Source organism: Phlebotomus papatasi, chromosome 3 (genome assembly GCF_024763615.1).
Source record: "Phlebotomus papatasi isolate M1 chromosome 3, Ppap_2.1, whole genome shotgun sequence".
Taxonomy (NCBI): domain Eukaryota; kingdom Metazoa; phylum Arthropoda; class Insecta; order Diptera; family Psychodidae; genus Phlebotomus; species Phlebotomus papatasi.
This window is the reverse complement of record NC_077224.1, coordinates 79,142,103-79,162,991: the sequence shown is the minus strand read 5'-3', so window position 1 is coordinate 79,162,991 and position 20,889 is coordinate 79,142,103. Positions and strand designations below refer to the sequence as shown.

The following is a 20,889-nucleotide window of genomic DNA, read 5'->3' as shown; positions in this document are numbered from 1 at the left end:
TTCTTTTTTTAGTGTTATTTTAAAAATTTTCGTTATTTTTCAAGTACCCGTTGTGTACATCTAATTTGTTAGAGATGGCGCTTCGACAGGGATGTAATTAGGGGTAAAATCTTTTGGTATTTATTTTTATTTAATAGGCTGTGTGGATGTTGTCAGAACGTCCGGCCTAAAACTTTAAAGCGAAGAAGAAGAAGAAGAAGAATTTTATTTTATATATTTTTTGCTGAGTGTATTAGAATTATAGAATACGACGTAAAATTATTCCATTTTGAAATGAATTATTTTCTCACTTTCGCTAAAAATATCATTTCCAATGTTTTCAGGATTTGTATGCTTTTTTATTGTCAGAATTACTGTTTCTTTAGGGTAAATTAAGCTAATTCAAAACCTGCTCCAAATGGAAATCTTTTGCTACCCCAAATGGAAACGTCAATTTTTTCATAATAAAGACAGCATTAAATTTTTATATTTATATATTTCCTATACCACAGTTTCATTATTTAGTTAATTTTGCTCCAAATAAAGCGAAAATCCATTCATATTCACAAATTTTAATTTATTCATTTCTCAGAAAAATTAAAAGTGTATCTTTTCATCATTGAATTTTTCATCGATCGACCATGTTTTCCAATGAAAAACACAATAAAGTGACTGTTATTTATTCGTTTTGTTTAACATTTATGTCATATTTCTGGCTAATTTTAGTTAAATTAAGTGCTAACCTTTATTGTTAACGATACGTGAAGTTTTCAAATGAAATAATCACCTATTTCGTGAACAAAAAGGGTTTTTCTGAAGTGTCTGCAAATGCTTCAATACGAAACCCCGGAAATATGATTTTTTTTGGAGAGATTTTCTTATTGTTTTAGATGGGAAAGAAGAAAAGACCAGGAATAAGAACAAATCCTGCGCTCAGGAGCAACTTAACAAGGTTTTGGAAGCCTTTCGTCGCTGTTTCACTTACACTGTTTGTCTCCAATTAGAAACTTTCCCTTGTCTCCATTTGGATTAATATATTTCCAATAGAAACATTTTACGCTCGCGAATTTTTCTTGTATTTAAGAAGTTTTCAAATTATATCTAAAGAATTTTCACTAAACAGTAACATTCTAGAAGAGTCAAGGAGCAAATTTATGTAATTCTCTTCAGAAAAAAATATGAACTTAATGTGTTGAATCTTCTGTCAAAATTAAAGCATCTGGATCTGGAAATGATTTCTAATTAGGACATTTACCCTATACATCTATTATTCCTCATTATTTTTGCTTCGTTGTGGTAATAAATTTTATAGAATGCATATGAAAATACAAAAATAAGGAATTGTTTTTTAACTTATGTTTAAATATCAGCATCAAGTGTTACATTTACTATAATGCTAACGAAATATCAAACCAGTAATATTATATTCATTAAATAGAATCTCAAATCAAATCAAATAGAATATTTTGGGTAAGAAAATACTCACATTATAAGATTATCACATCTGTGAAGTTTACCATTTCTTCTGAAGAAATCAGATTTCTACTGAAGATCTGACAGTTCTGTCACACTAAAATTGGCAAGTTATTGAAGAACTGTAATCTAAATTATTTCGAGGTAAGATGCTGAAATCTTTTCTATTTTATGTCTTTTTATGAAGCGAGACAGAAATTTACCCAGAAGTTTTTTTTTTGCAAAGATCTAGGAGAATTTCAAGTATAAATCATTATGTGAATCCAACATGAGACACAATTTAAATATTTTGCCACAAACTTGCAAATTAAATTGAAGTAGGTTAAAAAAACAAAAATTTTAATAGAGAATAAATTTATTTTAAAAATAGCTATCTATAAATTAGGATAAATTCATTACTGTTTATAATTATTCGAAACAATTAAAGATCAAGTCCATCATTTTTCTTAATTCTGCATAAAAATAGTAAGAAATAATAAAACATAATTGCTAACTCTAACTTATTCGTTGCATTGGAGTAGAATTTGTTTCTATAATACTTTCAAAACTTATTTCGAATCAGCTTTGGTAATACGATTGACATCTTCATGTGTCCTTTGCCTGGATTTCTTACACCGTATGATGTTGCATATCCATTCTCATTGACTGTTTCCATCTAAAATAAAAATAGGCTCTTTATCGTGACATGTGAGAACAGAGATGGTCACACTCAAGTAGTTCTGCATATTGCTTTCCATCAAAAGATGTGGTACCAATGAATGCCTGGAAATTTAAGATTGTATATAGTCAAGTGTGCTAATCTGGGCACTTAGCTATCTGGATCGTTTATGACGTTTATGGCTACGCTAACTAGATAATCTACTTAAAATAATATTTTTATTTCCGTAATATAGTCACTACAGTAACATAATATAACTAATCAACTTTGAGAAAAAGCAAAAATAATTCCAAAATCGAAAATGCGACCCAGTTCGTGTATGCTGACTTGTTTCAGTATTATCATTATTTTATAAATTTTCTTTAATATTTTTGATATTCTTTATATTATGTTTCTGAATAACACATTGAATAATTCTATGGATTTAGAAGAAGTAAAAAAGAATTTCATCAGTCCAAAAACCAGTGTTTAAGTAGCACTTTACGGAAAGCGATCTAGTTACCCCACCTTACTGTACAGGAATATTACAAGCAGTATCCAAAAATAATAAAGTATCAGTTTTTCAATTCATTTTTTAATTCAAGCCAATTTATTTTCATCTCACTTCGTCTTTTTACCCCCCGCCTTCCCATGCGTCTATCGCCGTCTTAGCGTCGATTCCAGCCTCCAGGACGAAACGATGGAAATGTCCCTTCGTAGACTGTGTGTTATCAGACCGAATTGAGAGAGATCAAAAACCACTTCCAAACTAAAGGTTTTTTTTTAGAAAAGTGGGTGGTTTTTTACATTAAAAAAAATACAAAGATAAAAAAGAATTATGTACTGGTCAGCTAATCACCACAAATCTGGGTCAAAAAAAATTTTTTTTTACCCTCTCTGCAACGTCTTCAATTGTGATCCTTGGACTTTCTTTCTTTAAAGCACTTGCATTATCTTCAGCAAGGTTATCCATAAAGGTGGCAATCATTCATAGTGATATTGATATCCCCATTTCAAAATAGTACAAATTTCACACAGTCTCACACGCATGCCTGTCAGACTTTAAAATCCTTTGAAGTGTGTGAGGGAGTTTCTGACGTTCGGATATTTTGGAGTTGAAAAATTGCAGAGTCAGAGTTGTCAAGAGTGGGCGGTCTTGAAAGTGGTCCGAGGGGGTAGATAGTGGGAATTTGGGGTGGAATAGGGTGAGAAAATCAAAGGTTTATATATACTTCTCTCTGTGTGGAGTTCGAGCAGTATATTGGTGTCTATAATATTGAATAAAAAAATGGGACTTATCTTTCGTTTTTTAACACTAAATTTCTCTATTCAGGGATTCTTAAAACGGACATAGAGTTCATGTTGAGCAGATACAACGTATTTCGAAAAAAAACCACATATACATATTTCATGAATTTTAGAAGAACATACAGTAAAAATTATATCTTCTGTAAGGATTGTTAGTAATTATTTTAAAAAAGGAGGGCCGAAAATTTCTCAAAGCTTTTATTTTACGTAATATTTACTTGATTGCCTTGAAACCTTGAAAATTTAAAGAAATTCATAAAGATTATTTATTTTAAATATTTGAAGACTTAGTCACTTCTATATTGATTGCAACCAAATTTGAGAATTTTCGCTTATCAAATTTTGCCTCATATTCCCCTATTTGTTTCTTGAATTAAAAAAAATACGACTTACGATTGGTAGGGAGTCTTTAGCAAAGGATCGCACGTACTTCGAGCGCTTCACTTTTGAGGCACTTTTCCGTGAAATATTTTATGGATTGAAGTGTGGAGGCTGCATACGGCTTTATTTCGGTCCACAAGTGCAACTGAGAGCTTCAGACGAGTTGCGCACAGTTCTAAAATTACTGGAAATCTAAAAGAGGAAATTTTGTCAAAAAGTTGTGAATTTTCGACTTTAGTTTATTCATTTCATTCATATATCGACAATATAAAAATATTTGATTAACAAGGATTTGAATTGAATTGCCCCCTCCGCCCTCTTCATTAAATAGAATTTACATGTAAGCTGAGTTGGGGCAAATTAAGGATCTCACTAATTAAATTAAAGAAAGTTTATCACTATTAAAAAATATAACAGACTTTTTGCGAAGGGCATTACCCCTAATTCCTCTCTGGGCACAAAAAATTTTTTGCCGATTTTGCAAAATTCGACCAAGTTTCCCATGTTCTCTCTCACTATATTTTTTGTGCACACTTATAATTCTTATACCAATAAAAGCCCTATTTATCTGACTATTTATGAGCCCAATTATTAGGGTAAGCACAAGTTGATAAAAAAATTATGGGCACAATACCTGTGGAATGACACCCCCAGAGGATTTCGCTGGTCGCTGTTTTTGCAATTTCTCACAATGCACATCATTTTTTTCACTTGCCACCACTAAGATCTATCATTAAGAGTTTTCTCACACCTTTGCACTTGTTTTTAAAGAACTTTCTTCACTATTTTCCGGATTTTTCACAAAAACTGCGCGAGTAAATTCGTGGAAATTGCTCCACGCGAGAACTGTCAAAAGCCGTTTGCATGTCTTTCCGCCAGATTCGCTAGTTGTTCACTACTAGTTCTTCGCACAACCGCACGCGCCGCCCTCACGCTCGATTTTTGAATTCTCTATAGAGAATTTGCTAAAATAACGATATTGACAGGGGGGTGCACTCAGGCTCTTCGAGAATAAACTTACGATGAAGGAAAACGGAACTACTATAGACTCCAACTTAATATTTTGAAAAATTTTGAAGGCTGTGGATTCATGTGAAAATAAAAAAAAGTATCTTTAAAACCAACTATATCTTTTATTGGGATGGGTGTAATATGTACACTCGATGGGGGTACTACAATTTACACTATATATGGTGCTACTATAAACCTCATTGAGGTTTATCTATTTTAAATATCATTGGTGTGATAATAAACCTCGAAGGGGTTTCAAATTCATTTCATGGCGTCGGTGTAAAATCTACACCCGATGGGGTTTGCTTTTTCTATTCAATCTTTTTAACCCCCGCCTATTACCAAATTTACTACCGGAGAGGTTTGGTTGATTCGGGGTTAGAATTTGGTGTGAAAAATAACCCCCGATTTGTGCATTTTTCACACTCGATTTTCTCTCAGTGTATGCTTTACGTAAAAGTTTTGATTTCAATCCCTGTTTTTGATACAGTTCTACAATTTTACGATAGATATTTTCTACTATGACATAAGCAGTATCACTGTCATAAAGCAATAAGATATACTCACGATTTTTACATTTTGCTACTGGGGATTGCATATGAATTGGTGCAGTAAATTCAAAATATTTGTTTGGGTAAACCACGAAAGCCATTAATCCCTAAAGTGAAAATGAATATTCAGCGCCTTGGTATTCATTTCAAAGTGCTGCAAGTCCTGTGGGAAAAGCCAAAACATTTTCCCAAAAGTGTTTCACCTTCCAGCATCATATGTGGGTACCTTCATCTCAATTTAGGCGATTTATGTCCATATGTAAATAAGGAAAATGGAACAAATATTTTGTTCTTTTGTGCCATTTGGCTCAGGGAGGCCCGAGATGGGGCAAGAGCATTTGCATAAAATTAAAATACATTTCCTTTTTCGCAATGAAACACAAATACCAAGAGCTGTAACATTTTCCAATTTTTCCTCTTGCAAGCCACACATTGCGATGCCGAAGGTTTTGGACTTGATTCTAAAAATGAAGAGATGGGGAGGATTGTTTGCCTGGTTGTAACAAAAAAGTTTCCTTGGGTTCTTCATGCTACCTCCTCCCCTTTCCAAGCAACTGTGGATATTATTTTTCGCTCCCATGAGCTTTCACAATACCATAAATGGATGTAAACGGTGCAGATGTGACTCAAATCTGAACAACTCACTTAACGTAAAATTTACGAGACGACATTCACATTTTTTTCTTGCCATTCTTTTTTTCCCATGTTATGTTTGTATGGACTTCTTTTCTTCCTAGCATCTTCAGCTGTGCTGTTTCACTTTTTTGTCCCCTCTTCCGTTTAGAACATGGCTTTCGGAACATGCTCCATCTCATAAACACGCATGCAATTGTTAAAGAAGAGAGCATGTAGTATTCTTCTGTAGTCATATAGATAAATGGATCTTTCATTTTCATTATTCCTCTGACACCCATTGCGTCATCTTCAGCTATAAAAGGGCGAGTAAGATGAGTGTGAATACTATAAAAGAGTGAAACACATGTTGAACTAAGGGAGGATATGGCAATAAAAGAAAATTTAAACACTTGAAGTTTCTATTTTCTTCTGGATGGAAAATGAGGAAGTCTCACTTAAGATTGCATTAATAAGGTAGGTATAGTATTTGCATCGTGTAAAAATATCTAAAAGCACAATCTATAATGTAAAGCTTGCATTAGCTAATGGACTTTTGATTCTTGTATCAAAAGCTCATTGATAGTATTTCAAGTAAGTTGACATATTTCAGAAAGGTCCTCAGATATGCATTTTGTATATCAAAATCGGGTCATAATTGTTTCATAACTGACTGAGACCGCTTCAGATTTATTATTGATTTCAAGACCTTTCTGATAAACCCAAACTTCACTAAGAGAAATCCGAAAAAGTTAAAATAACATTCCGGAAATGTTAATTTCACCCTGCAGTATTGATCTCAAATCGGTGTAAATATTACCCTTTTCAGGTGTATTTAGGGGTTAAAATTACCCTTTTCATGTTAATTTTACCCTTAAAAAGGTGTAAAATTAACATTAAAAAATGTTAATATATTTTTACACCTAAAAAGTGTTAAAGTTATGAGGAAAAAAAGTTTTTCTCAGTCTTTTTTTCTCAGTGTTGCTAAAATCAGTCAAGAAATATTCTCTCTAGAATCAAAACGAATATTATTTTCAAAAACCGGTAGTGGGAAGTGGGGCACCTTTGAATTGGGGCGACTTTAAAAATGGGCTTGTACCACCTATATTTTTAAACGAAGCTGGAACCTACCGTGGTATTATTTAGCCTTACAAACCCATTGTGAAGCTAAATTGCATTATGATAAGCTTTAATTCTTTTTAAAAGTAGGAGAAAAAATCCATTTTTAAAGGTACCCCAATTCTAAGATACCCCGCTTTCCCCTAGTAGTCAATTAAGAGCGATCGGTAAAATTTTGGCGACAGATAATTTTATCGAATTAGGAACGTTTAAAAAATAATAATTTTTTGTGATGATCAATCGAACATGGTAGGTATACTGATTCACTGATGTTGTAATTATGAAAAAGACATAACCATTCACGAATATTAGACGAAGAAATTATTTAAATTATGCGACTTGAGGTGTACTTTTGGGCACGATGCTCAAATGTAGTTCCATGCCATTTTGCACATGGAATAGGCAACTGGCAACTTGTCGGAAGTCAAATATTTAACCACTCGTTTCTAGTGTTTCACCGCATATTGCAGCATGAGGGGGGGCACACATTCTTATCCCTAGTTGGTGAAGCTCTTCAGTGTTGTGTTTCGGCTGCCACAAGCGCAAAAGCTACATATGGAGAGATACTCCATGCACAAAAGCTCCCCAAAGAGCTTCCCACCGACAAGGGAGGATGGTGTTGAACTTGTGGAAAATTCATATGTGGAAAAGATGCAGAGTTTCAAGCTTGTATTATACCTTATTTTGATGCGGTTATGCACCATGAATTTTCTAAATTTACCCAACTTATGTTTTCCATGTTCTTTGCTCCTCTATTTCCACTTCTCTGCTACTCTATTCAATCCCAACTCTGGCATTCATTCAGATCCCTCATGGAGAGGGGGCTCTTAAGTAAGGGCTTTCAGTATGCAAGCATATCTGGTTCACATGTACTGCAATTGAGAACTTTTACTAGAGAAATTAAGAAGGATTACCTTACCCATAACTGTATTGAACTCAAATTGAATTAAATGCTCATGGTCTTAAGTAAGAATAATAATGGTATATTCGTCTAATTAAGCACAGATTTTGAAGTTAATTTTGAACAACTTGTTATTCTGGTGGGCTACTTCAGAAGCTTTTTCATAACAAAATAGATAGTGAATTGCTTCTTTTATTATAAAGTTAAACCTATAGAATTCAGCTCTTTGGGTTGTTAGGAAATAGACCAATATTTTGTTTTATTAATATCTGATTTTTGTTGAAGACTTTATTAGGCTGAAATATTACTCATTATTTTTAGGATGTTAGACTACCGCCCACAGTCCTACACTGAGAAAAAAAGAGGTTGCGATTAACTTTTTTTCCTCATAATTTTAACACTTTTTAGGTGTAAAAATATATCAACATTTTTTAATGTTAATTTTACACCTGTTTAAGGGTTAAATTAACATGAAAAAGGGTAATTTTAACCCCCAATACACCTAAAAAGGGTAATATTTACACCGATTTGAGATCAATACTGCAGGGTAAAATTAACATTTCCGGAATGTTATTTTAGCTAAATTGGATTTCTCTGTGTAGTTTAGCCACTGGTAGTTTGGTTTCATAATACTATTAAGGGGTTATATCTAGGAAAACTTTTTTTATGATCTTGCTAATTAATCGATCAGTACGAAATTTTCAGGGGTTATTACATACAGTGGCGGCCAAAATAATAGAATGAGCTCTGCAAAGACCACTATTTTACTTTTAGAATTTTTTGTATGCCAATTCGTTGAAATAATTTTGATATAGAAATGTTCAAATAATTACCGTACGGCAAATTAGTATTGTTTTGGCCGCTAGAGGTCTCTATTTTTCACACAATAGATCAATAGTGAAATTTGGTTTGAACAACACGATAGGACCACTTTCATTTAAGTTAAAGAATGTGGTCTATAAATCGAATAGGTTTAAATAAAGCCATATTTAGAATTAGAAACCATAAATGACAGTTTTTCAATTTTTTTGGCCGAACTGAATTTCCATATTGACGTATTTTGTGTAAAACGGATACCTCTAGCGGCCAAAACAACCCTTATTCTACGATTCTAGTAATTTGAAGATTTTTACTTCGGAATTATATCAACAAAATGGGAAAAGATACAAAAGTTAAAAAATGTAAGCTTTGCAAAATGATTCTATAATTTTGGCCGCCACTGTATGTCTTGATGAACACAAAAATATTTTTTTTTCAAATTTGAACACAAAATGGCGGCATATCAGTGAGCGGACTGAGAGCGAAGCGCCCAAACAAAAATCGACCTTCAGTCTGCACGCTGCTGCGATGCCATTTTGTATTGAAAATTGAAATGAAAAATATCTTTGTATTCCTCAAGACGTATGTAATAATCCCTGAAAATTTCATATTGATCGCTTGATCAGCAAAGTTACAAAAAATTTAGTAAGAAAAACCACTAATTTTACGCGTTCTCCTGAATATAACCCCTTAAGAGGACGATTTTCTAGAAGTCTTTCCCAATTGGATAAAGTCCTTGTAAAATATACAATAAATAAGTAATAAATTAATTCAGAAATAAAGTAAAAAACTACAAGAACTATTCTTTATTGTAAGTTTGAACTCCATGTAAGGAAAGGATCAAACTCACGAGAAAGAGCTATCCGTGAATTACCCGGCAAATTCTGCAGAATTCTGCAGAAATTCGTCAGATTTGGATTACTAACTGCCGAAAAATCAGCAGAATTTCTGCAGAATTTTGTTCTAAGGTGGATCCGATCGTTGTATGAAAATTCTGCAGAATTTTCTGCAGAATTTCTATAGAAAATTTTAAAATTATCGGCAGAATTTCTTTAGAGTAATTAGATGATTTCTACATTTCTTCTACCCTTTCTAATGTTTCAAAACATTATTTTAACTACATAAAAATATGTATTTCAATTTATTTAAAATTCAATTTTTATTCAACAATTTTACGTGAATACTCTCTTTTTTTACAATATTATTATAATGTTATAATACAATATTATTAAATCAGCCATAATAGAAAATACGAAGGGGAAGGAAATGGTTAGGAAACACGAAAGAAATTCGCGATGCTCACGAAGTCGCACGACTATCCCGAAGCCACACGAAGTATCCGATTGAATGACAAGAAACGTTAAAATTTCAAAAGTGCAGAATTGCAGATCGAAGTTTTGCTGGGTAGTTTTCGCATGATATTATAGTGCTTACTGGACTACTAGAGATCAAGTTGATTCATAAATCACAAAAGCATTTGAAAATCAAAAATATCGGTACTTATCCGATTCATACTGACGGAGACCGAGGCAGCCGCGTTGGAAATTTCAAGATCTATCAGAAATATCCAAATTTAAGAAAATCGGTTGAACAATATGCCCTCCAAATTGGTTAAACTTTGAACTTCGAAAATTCGATATCGAAATGGTTTTCGAACATTGGTGTCCAAGGACGAAATAGTCGCCTTGATTACCTTTAATACATATTCGAAAATGGAAAAAAATGTGGGAGCCGTCTTAGAAATAAACAAAAACATGGTTTTTTAGGGAAAGGGGGTGGTGGGGGAAAAGGGAAAAAAGACTGTCCTAGATAATGTTGACATGGGGGTCGTCGAAGACCGGAAGTCGTTATCTCTTACCGTTTGACCTTTAGCCGTGTTTGAATACAACATATTTCCCATATTATAATAATAATTTATTATTCTAAAATTTTGAAATTTCTAAAGTTATAATAATAATATTAATAATTCTGGCACAACATTCCATGAAGGAACTAGGCCTTCCCGCAAGGGAATTTCTAGACATGCATTATTATTTTTTTCTTGTACGGGATGAGGTTGTCAGTCCCATGCCACGTAAAATCAAGTGCAGTGAAGCTCACTGGATGCAATCCGAACGCCTTTAACGCCAGAAAAATTCCTGGTGACCTAAAGCGGATTCGAACCCGGGGCACTTGCATCATAGAGCGAGTGCTCTACCACTTGACCCATCGAGTGCCTTTCGAAAGTTATGTCTGACTAAAATAGGCCTACCTTTTCTTATTGCCTATTTCCTATTATCAAGCACTATCCTTTAACCATGATTGATCTCCCGCTTAATACATCGACTCTTCCCTTTATAGTTACGGATACAGCTTTATCCGTAGATTTTTTCTGAATGGTTATTGAAGATGTTCTTCAACTTCCATTGAGATAGAACGGATAGATTTTAGATTAGGAAAATTAGATGAAATTAAAACAATTTTTTTTCTTCATAAACTTTTTAAATATGTCTACACCACTCTTTAGCACTCTTCTTCTTTTTTAAACATCACAACAAATTCAATTTAGTTCGGGCAAATTTGAGTCTGAATCCGAAATAGTAGGATAGACATAATGGTTTGAGAAAAAGACACGTGAATTCAAATTTCATGAAACTTTTGTGATTTTAAAAGGTCTTCCGGAAGCATGAAAATATAAAAATGCGCCATAATAATAAGTATAAATGTTTCTAACAGAAAGGTTCTAAATTAAAAAAGAAAAACGCTCAATTACTGAAAATACCATAGTTTTTACGTTTTAACTGTTTTAATAGCTTCAAAAAATTTCCCTTTTTGTGAATTTTAAAGCCTTTCAACATGATTAAAATCTAAAGTTAGCTGCACACCCTTTATGAGATTTTTTATGGCAAAAACAATGAAACTCAAATAACTCCCTTTCATTTCCTTTTTGTAACCGTAACTTTTTTATTAGGAGTATTTTCATTTCCTGAAAATAGATGTGAAAATCAATGTGTAAATGAGATGCTGTTTTCTCCAAAATCGTTTCTCATCGAATGGTAATTGAGCGAGACAGGAGATGGTGTTGTATTTTGGGAAAAAAGGATAAATCCCACATAATCTATTCGATTTACATAATCGCCCATATAGAATGATGATCAATTTGATGAGAGTGCAAGGAGAGACAAAACAGAAGACTTAAGTTTTCATCATAAAGTGTTTTATTTATGAGACACAGAGTGTGATATATCCGAAAAGTGAGATTTTTGGATACGGAAGCAACCCCTTATTTTCCACCCCCTGATCCCCCTTTCATCATTTTCTTCTTCCGCTCTATATGGAGTCGGGTGCTGCTGATGGAAATTCAGTGAACAAACGCACACAAAGGCGTCATGCTGTTTTATTTGAACCTTTGTCCTATGGGCGATGACTATCATCATCTTCTCTCTCCTCGTCAAATTTCCTCCAGAGATGTTATCTTTTGTTTTCACCCCCTCATGTCACCAAATTATCCATGACTTTCCAACGCCCTTTCCTCACCGGCAATTTTCCATGTGAGAATGCACACGGAGAGTTCAAAATGCGAATTCTGCTTACACCACCTATAAATCATATCTCACAGGAGGAGACTATAAGGATTTTGATCTTATAAATTCTTCCATATGCCCTCTGGAGCATAGACGTTATATCTAGATCTTGAAGTATCCTGCATTTACAGTTAGGATTCTTGTGATGATAGCAGGTAGATCAGTTCCAATGATATATGGGATATATTCCGCATGAAAAGTTAGGGCTATAGTTATAATATTTCATATCACGGCTAATAGCTTTACCAACAAAAACAGGAAACAAAAAGTCATACTCAAAATCTCAAAAGAAGTCTATAGGGGAAACTGGGTATCACTGAACATGGGGTAGCACCGGTAGCACTGAACCCGCTGAACACTGATTCTTATTTTTAAACTACTTAGACCATGACGATCATTTCATCAGTGCACAATCATCCCTAAAGAAGCTAAGAATTCATACAGGTCTCATCCACTGAAGTTTAATTTCTAATTAAAAAATTGCAATGTTCGATGATGCCCCGTAATTAATGGTGGCCTAATTTCACCTAATAGGGTTTGTGTATCAAATTTCGGCATAGTTCCATGCAAGCGCCAAGTTCTCAAGTTTTAAATGTAATATTTTTAATACAAATTGATTTTTTTATTACATCTTCTTAAGGAGTGTTCCTTGGAACCTTGTTGACAGTTTATCGTCTTTATTTTCTCTAAAATCATTCTTAAAACATTTAAAAAAGAATAAAAATGTAGACATAAATTTAGTGGCCTATTGCGGCCATCTTCATTCTTATAGTTCCTTGCCCTTCCGGAACAATATTTTTTTGTTATCTTTTTTTGCATTGCATAATCTCTAGCTAGAGTATGCAAAAACAAAAAAAAATCATGGAAATTCGAGAAACAAAAAAAATTGGCCGGAATTGCAAATAATAATAATGGTGGCAACATTCCATAGAGGAAGGCTGGGCTTCCCGCAAGGGGAGTTCGGAACATCCATTATTATTTTTTTCTTGTACGGGATGGGGTTGTCAGTTCCATGCCCCGTGGAATCAAGTGCAGTGAAGCTCACTGGATACAATTCGAATACCCTTAACGCCAGAAAAATTCCTGGTTAACTAAAGGGGATTCGAGACCAGGACAGTTGCATCATAGAGCGAGTGCTCTACCACTTGACCCATTGAGTGCTCGCCGGAATTGCAAGCTGGCCGAAATTTGGTGCACTTACCCTATTTGTCTGTGTTAGACTGATTTAGAATAAAAATTAAATATTGGATCATAAACCCTTGAAACCGGTTTATACTTATTGCGTGTTATCATAATGTTTAAACCTACATTTAATTTGAAACACTTATGGTTTTTTTTAATTAACTCCACTAGTGTAACCAGAATCGTTAATAATACCTGTTTTACAACACCTATTTCCAATCAGTATTGAACTTTTCAATTATTATTGCAAAGAAAAATTAAAAGATATTGGTAGACCACGCTTTACATTCATTTGAACGGTCTGTGATTCCTAGAGAAACTTCAATCGATATTTTTTTGAAAAATATTTTCTAACTTATTTTAAAGACTTTGAAACATTATGACATAGTTTCACAAGTATTAAATTTTGTGTAAAGCTTAACACTTTTACTAATTTAGCTGATGATTCTTATTTTAATTTTTTGGATAAAACTCATAAATTTCAAAATAACAAATTTCAAATGCAACGGTTTAAAGTAATTTTAAATAAAATATAAAATTAAATTTAAAATTTTTGCAATTTTTGTTGATGATGAAGATATAGATAATAATGTATTTAAACTCTACAATTTCCGAAATCGACTGACAGAAATGCTTCTTCATTGGTTGTGTGATACTTAGATAGTTAGTAAAAGTAAATAATATCATCCAGCACAAAACAATAGGGTTGAATAGGGTTTCTTTAAACTATACCTGACATTTCTGGAATAATTAGAACCTTCAATACAGTCATCATTATTTCTATAAGTACTTAAACTCTAAACTCTATCTTCATCAGTTTCTTAAAAACCAAGGAAAATTTATAAATAACATAAAAAACCAGCAATCAAAAGTCCACATTACTATTTAAAGCTAAAAGAACTTCTTTTAATACATAATACATTTTTACAAAAGTGGCTGAAACATAAACCTTTTAACATTTAATTCCAAAAACTCAGATACTATCTGGAATTCTATTCACAATTTCCAACATTGCTCCCCTTCGCTTTAGAACCTTTTAGCTGTATCTCGCTTTTTTGGGGCGAGAAAAAGTGTTAAAAGAACTTTATCACATTGAAAAGCAGATTTTATATTTTTATTCGTTTATGTAAATAACATTATATGCGAAAACTTTGACTTGTGTTTCACAATTTCTGCAAAGGGGAGGTTCTCCGGGAAATTGGACAGTGGTGAAGTGAAGTAAAAGTGGATGAGAAAATTTATGAACTATTCCCCAAGGCATGGTTACGAATGAAATTGTACAAAGTTAGGCGAATGTGAATTATTTACAGAACTCTCATTTATTTCGACTGGTGCGTTTTTGTAATTAAAAGTAACTAAGGGAAAAATTACTGGAAGAAAAATTTGGGAAAAGGTGTGATTTTTTAATGAAAGAAAAGAATATATCTTATAAAAAACAATCCATCGTGAAACCATTTAGGACTTTTCCACCATATTACTTAAAGTTTTCTGTATACATATATGTAGAATAGATATTTCCAAAATGATATCTTATAATAGAAAGCATTTTTAATATTTAAAAATTTGTATTTAAGCGGAAGGCTTTCAAGTTTCGCACAAACTTTGTCTTCGAACACTTTTCATTTCCTCAGTATTCCTTTAATCAATCTACCGGATTTTTTAATGAAATATGTGACTTATTTATCAGAAATATGAGAAAAATATGAAGTGTTAGAAGCCAAAGTGTGTATGAAGCCTGTAAGCTTTCCCCTATTGATCATATTGTCTCAAACTACTCTCCAATTTGGTGCTTTCATATATTATTAGAACAAAAAAAATCAAAAACATTCGTATGAGTTGTCTTTGATAAACTGTTTTTTTTTAATTTTCAATACGAAATTGATTCAGATCAAAAATCAATCCGAAAATATCTAAAATTAGAAGTTTCATTTCTAAAATCAACACAGAATTTTATTAAGAAATGTTTCCATAAAATTTCTAAAATCAATCTGAGAATTCCTAAAATAAGGTATTCAAAAATCACCCGAGAAGGTTTCTAGAATTGATCAACAAAATTCTAAAATTAAAAATTCAGTATGAAATCAATCTAGAAGGTAGCTAGAGTTGGTCCTATAAAAAATCTAAAATCAATCGGAAAATTTCAAAAGGTTCAAAAGGTTTCTTGAAGTGATCTTATTAAACTTCTAAAATCAATCCAACAATTTTGAAAATCCAAGTAAAATGAGCTATAGAATTCATGGAGAATTTACTTATACAAAGTTTTAAACAATATTTTATCTTAATTTAGGCTGCTATTCTGTCATCTTTATAATTTTGTAACTGAGCAAGATCCAAGAAATTTGTTATTCTCACAGAAAAAATATAAATTTCTAAAATATTAGTACTCTCCAAATATTTTAGACCTTGTTATAAAGTCTCCAACAAAATTTTCAAATTACCATATTCTATATCCAAGAATTTTTCAATTCATCCAAAAATTCTTTAACAGTTCCATACATTTTCTTGTACTATCCAAGGAAAGTTTAGAGGTCCTTTTAAATTTTGTAAAGTAAAAGTTTTGTCAAGGTTGAATTGAATATAATTACCTTTAAAGATATTTTAATGTTTTTTTTTAATGCTCCAAACTTTTTATATCTTGTTCGATTTTTGGTATAAAATTTCTTGGCGGCAGAATTGCTCAACCTTGGATTGACTCTAACAAGAATTCCAAATTCGGCAAAATCTTACAAAATTATAAAGATGGCAGAATAGCAGCCTTAGACTGATTTTTTTTTATTTCTAATTGCTCTTGGTGTAACAAGAGAAACTTTACAAAACAAAATCAAAACTTTATGAATTTATGCGTAAGTACTGATAGTAGAGGGTGGAGCAATGATAGATTTGATGTAATTTATATAGGGAGATATTTTTATGTCCATTGAAAATCTTCATTAAAATTTTCAGTTCTCGAATAGGTCGATTATTTTCTGAAAATTTATTAAGAGGTTTTTCTTGACCTTTCCAAACTGACTAGGGTAAAGTGTATAATTTGGAGTTATAAGTTGGACAATTCGCCGGTACAAGTTGGACATGGCTTTTTTCTTGATAAATATAGTACAAAATTTGTTTTGAAGCACAAGGAACCAAATTATAAAACTAAAGCATTAAAAATATACAAATAAAAATGAAGTACTAAATTTATCAAGACAAAAAGCGCTGTCCAAATTGTACAATTGTCCAACTTGTACCACTTTACCCTAGTAGCTTTTTTTTATAAATATTCAATTAGAATTTATTGAAAATGGGATCTTTTTGGTATACTAATTCTGATGAATGGATAGAATACATGGATCAACTAGGAATGTTCTATGCCATTCTGATCGACCGACGTGAGTATCTTTTTATTGCGTATTTTTCATTGCTTTATCATTTAATCATAAGTTGCATTCATGTGTTTTGGAAGATATCCCACAGGGCTTGTTTGTAGGGAGTCTGATTTAGATTCTAATCTCGTGTGTTGAGCTCATAATGCTATCGCATGAATCTAACCATTCCTGTGCTCTTTGGTTGCCGTCAGAGAAGATTTGGGACGGTATGTACATGAAGGGGGACAAAAGGGCAAAAGTTACTTACAGAGGGGACACCCACAAAAAATAATTATTAATGTGTCTTTGACGGTTCGTTAGACACAGCGTGTTAGGGACTTTTCTCAGCAGAAAGGGAAGTTTTGTCTGCATGAAAAACCACAATCTATTCAGATTCACATATAAATAAAAGTGAATAACGTGATAATGGAGAGGCAAAGAATACTTTCCTATAGTGATCACTTCCTTATGTAACATGCAATGGATTTTTAATTTTTTTTTCCTCCCAACTTTTCTGAAAACGCATGACTTTCAGCCCTCAGGAGTTGCGTGCAATTAAATTTTCTCAAGTCACATTATTCAAATTAATGTATAGTAACAATAAGGACTTTTGTATTCAACGAATGTTTCAGCAATGCATGGAAAAACAGAATTATTCCCCATATAAATTACTCAATTGTGTCTCATTTCTCCCAAGCATGATGAAGCCTGGATGGAACAATTTTAGAATTATTACCTCTCTTACCTTTTTCATACAATGCTTGGAAAATTTACCATAGAGAAAGACATCCAAAGCAAGTGTGAGAGTGCTCTTGGTGGCTAAGGTGTGGGCTGTGTGGGTGAAAAACAAACAATAATGTATTCTGACGACCATCTACAGAACATAAATCCCAATTGGTAAAATATGCAGGTCCCGTTTTTGGGGACCTCTGGATGGGAAAGCTTTTCATTTTCGAGGAATAAGCTCACCAGGATTTACGGGATGTTGTTTCAATTAAATTTTCGTTCAACTAGAAGAATACACCCAGACAATGTTTCCCGGAAGACTCCAATGTCTGCCTCCGGATCTCTGTGCCGGCCAAGAAAATTACCATAAAATATTTTGTACAAATTCAATCACAATTTTACACCCTTCAGCCACAAAAGGAATTTACTGGATGAGGCTTGATAAATTGGAAGGGTCTACTGACTATTGTGGAGATGGTTTTAGCAATTATGGATTTTGTTATAGAGACTTTTAAACTTAGAAGATTACACACTAAATATCTAAGACTGTTTCAAGTGCTATAGTAGTAATAACAAATCTAGACAATTATTACCTATATTTTAAATCAAACTTTAAAATGGTTAAATCTTGATCCTTTTGGATTGTTTGGCTTCTCCGAGGTGTAAGTGAAGTTAATTGCTTCGTACTTGGCATCTCGCTCTTAAATTGTCAGGTCTGGTGGGAGGTCTTACAATCCACTTGACATTTCTCAGGGCGTCCCTCAGGGCTCCATTTTAGGAACTATCCTGTTCTCACTCTTTATCAATGATCTTCCGCAAGTTCTTCGCTACTGCGGATATTATTTATATGCAGATGACCTTCAGGTGTACTGCTCCGGGGATCCATCTCATTCTTCTTATACCTTTCAGGCCATTAATGATGATCTTTCACGAATCTGTCAATGGGCTGACTGGAGATTTAGCACAGTTCCTAGAGGTCTCAAAAATCTAAATAACAAGCAATTTTATTGATTTTTCAAAATCTAATGGAACATTTGCCATTAATATCCAATCCTAAACAACAATTTTCTAAAACATCGTGCCTGATAAGGAATTAGAGGACTTAAGTCAGATGGCTAAGCCTTAGGTCTGAAGCCCGTATTACTCTCAATCCTGCTAAATCTCAAGCCTTAATTATTCACACCAGGTGGAGGAACCCTGACCCTCACCTATATGTATCTCTCCAATGAGATGATTCCTTTCACTTCCAGGGCCAAGAATCTGGGAATCATTTTCAATGAAACTCTTACTTGGTCTGATCATGCGGCTGAGATTTGAAGGAAAGTCTTCTTTACCTTGCGCACTTTGCGACGTTATCAGTCCTTTATGCCCCAGGGCACAAGGCTTCTCTTGGTTAGATCTCTATTGTCCCTTTTTTCACGTATGGGGCTGAACTTTTTTTCAGTGCTGACGCTGAGACACAGAATCGGCTGAACAGAACTTTCAACTCCTGTGTACGATATGTCTACGGGCTCCGTATGTTCGATCACATTTCCCCTTGCGTGGATTCAATTCTTGGTCTTACACTTTCCAAAAAAAAAGTTCAAACATGTTTTTTTACATGACTAGCATATACAACCTGAGAAAGAGCTTTTCCACCGTTTTGCTCTGGAGGTTGGTCACCAACGCTAAGACGGCGGTGGACGCTGAAAACTACACGGGATCTCAGTTAAACGAAACTGTACTTCGAAAGCATTGTTGATGAATAAATTTATCTATCTATCTATCTATTTTTTTCCTTGCCTGATACCGTATTCCTAAAGGTACATTTTTACATATTCAATATTAACACTAAAACTACCAAGACCCGGTCAAATTGACCGGATTAAAAACTTTTTAAAATTAACACATTTTTTAAACGGTATAATGTCTAATGTTTAATGTGTAATATATTCTTCACTGTTCAAATTTTATATTTTTTCCTATTTTCCAAGAAAAAATTGTTGAGTATCCTACCCTAACGCAGTTTGTCTTTTGACCGGGCGCGTCAGAAAAAACTACCAAAAAAGTGTTTTAGTGTTAAAAAATGTATTTATTTAAAGGTGTTAAGCATTCTGCTTAAGTTCAATTTGTTAAAGAATTAATTTCAATTTATTTTCGAATCATTTAATAATTTCAATTTATTTCAAGACAATTTAATCCATTTAATTAATATTCTATTTCACTTTAAAATTCAGTTAATTTAAATAAGTCAGTTGAGTTCAAAAAGGGAGCTTTATCCAAACAATTTCTTTTATCCATGCTCCCTTCTCTTTCATATTTTTTGCCCTATAGGGGAAGTTAGGGATGGTTCGCACGCGCGAGCCTTCAAACAATGTGAATTTTCTCTGTGTTTAAAAAGAGCTGATTTCTTATTTCTTAGGAATAAGATAGATAATCATAAATCTTATCTTCACTGCAAAAATAGACAACCTAGCCCTTCTTTCCTAGATTCTATGATCATAAATACAAAATTGGCCCAAAATGGGTAATTTTGATGATGAACATTTCATATGATTTTTTACAGATAAATTCATTTTCAGAAAAAATCACTTACATCAGTGAATGAAGGGTTAATGTGGGTTGATATTTACATAACAATTTTTTGTATCAGAGCGAAATTATGTTGAGAGTACTGGAATATTCACAAACGCTACATATCGTGTAGGTTCAATCGCTGAAACTGTTATGGTTCGCACGCTTATCAGGCAACTCCAACTAGAAAATCCTAACCTCACTAATAACCGTTTCCCTATGTGAGTGTATGTTGTGATTTGGTCAAGAGTGCGAAAAACAATCAAAGGATAATGGACCAAGGAAAAAGAAAGAGGAGAGTGATTGACGAGAATCGTATGGTAGCTGCTCTCACAGATGTCAAGAACAAAAGGATGACTCAACACACGGCTGGCATTATCCCGAAGTCAACTTTGTACTCTCGTTTAAAGAAAGTTGAATTGCTTGGAGAGAAGGGAGAAAACGGCCTGAAGTTCACTGATCGGTACAGCGAAGATGCAGCGACAGCGAGACAGGAATTCACTGATATCGATGAGGGACTCCTCAGGGTTTATCTTCGAGCCTCCTCACAACTGAACTATGGTCTCACTATGACACATACAAAGGAATTGGCCTACAGGTTCGCCATATATCTGCAATGACTTCTGCTGAGAGCAAAAGGCCAAAGCTGGCAAAGTGGCAAATATTTCAGATTCTGCTAATTTACCGGAAGATGCATACCTACATGCCTCAGTAACATCTTATGTTTCTA

General features: G+C 33.3%; 1 long non-coding RNA gene across 1 annotated transcript; it reads right to left on the bottom strand.

Moving 5' to 3' along the window:
* Positions 1 to 1,863: 1,863 nt before the first annotated feature.
* On the bottom strand, positions 1,864 to 4,744 carry LOC129805907 (uncharacterized). Its single transcript, XR_008752134.1, has 3 exons — positions 4,413 to 4,744; positions 3,791 to 3,970; positions 1,864 to 2,214 (listed from the first exon to the last, which is right to left on the bottom strand). It is a non-coding gene; the product is annotated as an uncharacterized LOC129805907 (long non-coding RNA).
* Between the last annotated feature and the right edge of the window lie 16,145 nt (positions 4,745 to 20,889).